At 37.3% G+C, this 4,722-nt stretch overlaps 1 non-coding gene across 1 annotated transcript; it reads left to right on the top strand.

The window, feature by feature from the left end:
- The first annotated feature begins 620 nt into the window (after nucleotides 1-620).
- Nucleotides 621-727, top strand: LOC125496145 (small nucleolar RNA R71). Its single transcript, XR_007272847.2, has one exon. It is a non-coding gene; the product is annotated as a small nucleolar RNA R71 (small nucleolar RNA).
- The last annotated feature ends 3,995 nt before the right edge of the window (nucleotides 728-4,722 follow it).

Raw genomic sequence — 4,722 nt, 5'->3', positions numbered from 1 at the left:
TTTCTCATCTCAACCATCATTGGATCGGCAGGAGGTGCTTGTTGAGATGGATTAAAAGGTGGTCTAGAGAAACCAGGAGTGGTGTGGGAAGGTTGTTGGTAGTACCTCTGGTTCAATTGTTGTGCTTGTGGTTGTGGTGCAGGAGGATTAGGACATTAGTGCTCTTGTAAGACAAGTTAGGATGATTTCTCAACCCTGGATTGTATGTGTTGGAGTATGGGTTGTTCGGCTGATATGTTTGAAAAGCATTAACTTGTTCGAGAGAACTCCGACACTCTTGTGCCCAATGTCCAACTGTACCACAATTATCACACAAATCACGGATGTAGTACCCAAAGCAGCAACACTTGCAGGAGAGGAGAGTTGCATATTGTCAAGCTTATTGCTGATTGCATTCATCTGGCAGCTAATAGGATATAGAATCTATCTCATGCTTTCCACCCTTGTTAGCTAGTCCTCGAGGATTACCATATTGAGAGTTGTGGATAGCCATCTCCTGATCAAATCATGTGCAGCATCAATTTCTAGTTTCATGAATCTCCCATTTGCTGAGAGTCAAGGATAAGTCTCGAGTTGTTCCCCAAACCATTGTAGAATCCCGAACTAGGAACCATTTTTGTAGACCATGATGGGGACATTCTCTCTGAAGATCTTTAAATCTTTCCCATGCCTCATGTAAAGACTCATCAGTCCCTTGGGTGAAGTTTGTAATCTGACTACGCAACCTAGCAGTCTTCTCTGGAGGGTAGTACTTTCTGTAGAAAGCTAGAGCCAAGGTATTCCAATCAGTGATCCCAAGAGTGGCTCGATTAATCCCATTGTACCACATCTTTGCCTTGTCTCGAAGTGAAAATGGGAAAAGAATCTCCCGAATCTGATCTTGTGTCACTCCCTGCTGCTTAATGGTAGAGCAATATTGGCAGAAATCTTATAATGAAGATTGGGTCTTCATTAGGTCCACCACCAAATTGTTTTCTTTCGATCATGTTTAGCAATGCAGGTTTGATCTCGAAATTACAGCTTCGATTTCAGGCATTTGATTGCTCTGGGAAGTTCAGCCAAAGAGGGTTGGGAAAATCAGTAAGCCTCCGAGCCATCTCTGATTCTGGTGGAGCAATAGAGACAATGCTGTAGAATCAGAGTCAGAATCCAAAGGATTACTTCCCTTGGATTATCTCGCAACTGTCTGGAAAAGTTCTTCTGTCTATGAAAGGATCTTTCGATTTCAGGATCAAATTGTAGGCAATCTGAACTCAAATCCTGCGCATAGAAGAACTAAAGAACAAACAATTAAGAGATTTTGTCCCAAAGAACAAGTGTTCTCTGAGACGAGAGTATATAATCTAGACTCTAAAACAATTAAAGAAAATGGAACAAAACCGTTTCCCCGGCAACGGCGCCAAATTTTGACAGGCTAAAGTCGTATCACCTTATCAAAAGTAATCCTAAAGTCCTCTAACAAATAGTAGTCAGGGAAGTAAGGGTCGAATCCACAGAGAAACAGTGTTCTTTTCCTAATTGTCAGTCAAATCTAGAGTATATGAACGAGTGTTTGTGAGTAATTATACTAAACTAAACTATAACTATATCAAGAATTATCTAAATAAAAAGTCTAGGGCATAGGTTCACCAATGATCAATATTTCGGGATGAAACACAAAAATCAACAATTAATAATGCAGTTAAATAGATTATTCGCTCTCTCAAGTCTAAATCAAGCATAGAACGTATTAACAGGCTCTCGCAATTTATTAAACCAATCTACCTATTGAAACTAGCCTTAATATCAAGTTTATACCTCTCGGCCATAACCTAATATTGCAACACTATAACAATCAAATCTGGCCAAATTGGATTGAAAGACATAAAAACATTCGCACAATAAATAAATAAAATATACTATTTAAACATCCCTTCCTAATTGATCATGGATCCCCTAAACCCTAGAAATAGACTACTCAATCATAATTGGGAAAACATATTCATAATTAAATAAGCAAACATGAATTAATAATAAAGGATTGAATAGGAATAAGAAGAGAAGAGAAATAATACCAATTGTAGAACCAATCTTGCAAAAATCAAAGCTTCTATTGAAAATTCAATGTAATTGGGAAAAAGCAAAACTAGGGTTCTTCAATAATTGAGAGAAAAAAGAGTTCTAATCTTTAATGAATTAATGATGGAAAAAACAAAAATAGAAAATAAGATAGGAAATAATAATATTCCCTTGAGTCTTTATACCTTTCTATTTCCTAAAACAACTAGAAAAATAGAGTCTAATTCGTCAAAAGATAAAGCCTTATTCGACTAGGAAACCCGGAATAACCGCGGCCGCGGGTTTTCGGCCTGCAAAACAGCGTCAACTTGCAAAGACCATATCTCGCAAACTAGAAGTCGTATCGGGGCGTGTAATATACCGTTGGAAATCTCTTCAAGTATAGTTTCCAACCGCACAGGAATCACTGAATTCCGATCTCTGGATAATAAGTTATGATCAAAAGAGTGCACATGACTCAATTTTCATACTTCTTTTAATACGTTTCTGCTATGTTTGAGTTGCAATCCGACTTGAAAAGCCCTTTGGACTTCTCATTTGACTTAGCTCCTTCCTAGATGCTTCTCATGCTTAAGCTTGTCCAATAGTACTCCAATTGTGTTCTCAATTGCTGAAAACTATCAAAAACACCGAAAACACACACAAGAGTAATATCTTCTCAACTTAAGTAACTATATGCAATTATGGACTAAGAATGCAACTAAATGATCCTAAAATGCAACCTAAATGCATCATGAAATGCCTATATTAATATGACTCATCAGTAGTATGGACTTCCACACTTGTGACAACTTAATTTTGTAGGCTTCCTTGTGACCTTACCTTTATAGTTCTTGCTAAAGAACGTCTTGAATCTTCGTACTACCATAACAGCTTCTTCTCATCTGTCTCTGACTCCTCTTGATCATCTATTTTGAGAGCCAGAGCCTTTGGTCTCACAATATCTGGTTCATGAGTTCCTAGATGGAATTCATGGGTCATCAAGGAGCTTGCCAACTACTCTACATTGAATGTAGTGAAATCTTTGGATTCTAATAAAGCAGTTACTTTAGCAATCCACTTCTCATCTTGGAGAAGACTCTTAGAACGTTTCGAAGTTGTTCCTTTGGAGTAATGGTTTTTCCAAGAGACTCAAGTTCATTTATGATGTTCGAGAAACGAGTTAACATATCTTGAACAAGCTCTTTTTGTTTCATTTGAAACAATTCATACTTATGCATAAGCATGTCGATATTTGATCTTTTCACCTTGGTTGTTCCTTCATGCGTAACTTGAAGGAGTTCCCACATCTGCTTCGCAGTCTTGTACCCCATGATTATGTTGTGTTCATGAGGACCAAGGTCATAGTGGATTAGCTTTTTAGCTAAGTTCTTCATCTCCATTTTGTCGAAATCTTCTTTATCGAATTCTTCTTTATCGAATTCTTCTAGGGTTTTGGGATCAGCTCCCCTGTATCATTCTTCTTAGTAACTTCAAAGTCACCAATCTCAATTACTTTCCATACTTGATAATTTTCTACTTTTATAAAAATCTCCATACAATTGAATATGGGAGGACTGTGAGTAGAATATCCTTCATCCAGCTTTTCCGGTAGTGTTCATGAGGCCAGGTACTAGCTCCTGAGGGTTAACTGATTTTTGTAGGTATTAGGCTCTGATACCAATCGTTGTTCTAGTATGAACACTAAGCCAACTATAAGAGGGGGGGTGATCGAATTGTAGTTGAGGGAAAATTTTGGAATTTATAACGCGGAATAGAAATAACTTTAACACTTAATAGAAAAGACACACAAAATTTTACAAGGAAAACTTCCTAGGCCAAATAGGAAGAAAAACCTCGACCCCAAGGGATTTTAATCTCAACTTTCTTTAATGAAATAGGCCAAAAGAATCTCTCTTTACAACCTAACAAGGACCTTCTCTGTTCCTCTCGAAACTTGTTCCCAGTCACTCAGTTCCCCTTGAACTGATGACACTCACTTTGACATCTCTAGAAGTCTTCTCTTTTCTCTCGTTCTTTTTCTCTTTCTCTTTTTATCTCAAGGATATTCTCTGATATTTTCTCTCATCCAAACACTTAGAATATTACAAGGAACAGTGGAAGAAGAAAAAAAACAGAAAAAACGTTCTAAGTAATAATTGTCTTTTAGAGTTAGAAAGTTATATATTTTCTTCGACAAATCTTCTTCTTTTATAGTTGTTGAAGTCGACCGTTCACTTCCATAATCTTACTTCTCCATTCTCTCCTAAATGTATGCTTGTAAGATCGTGCGAGTCATGGCCCTAAATTAGACGCGCATGTCCCACGAGTATAGCAACGGTAATGGCAGCTCCCAGTACCCGTTAGTGGAGCGAAAATCTAGCTGGTAGTTACTTTGTGCTTGGCCGGTCCGTTATGAAGGTTGGCGAACTTAAAGGAAGTGGTTCCTCCTTTTGCACGCCACTTCAGCCAACTAAATCATTAAGGATCGGTGTACTCCGATGCACGTTTCAACTGCATTTCAACAATAACAACAACAATATCTAATAACTAAGAATTTTTAATAAAAAGATTCTAAGTTAATAGAACATTAAATATACCTCATTTTTTCAAGGGAATAAAAGTAATATTTTGCCTTAGATTTATAAAATCTTTTCCCTTCAAGCTATATAAAATAAAGATGAC

The sequence above is a fragment of the Beta vulgaris genome, chromosome 3 (assembly GCF_026745355.1).
Source record: "Beta vulgaris subsp. vulgaris cultivar EL10 chromosome 3, EL10.2, whole genome shotgun sequence".
NCBI lineage: Eukaryota > Viridiplantae > Streptophyta > Magnoliopsida > Caryophyllales > Amaranthaceae > Beta > Beta vulgaris.
This window is presented reverse-complemented; position numbering and strand designations above follow the sequence as displayed.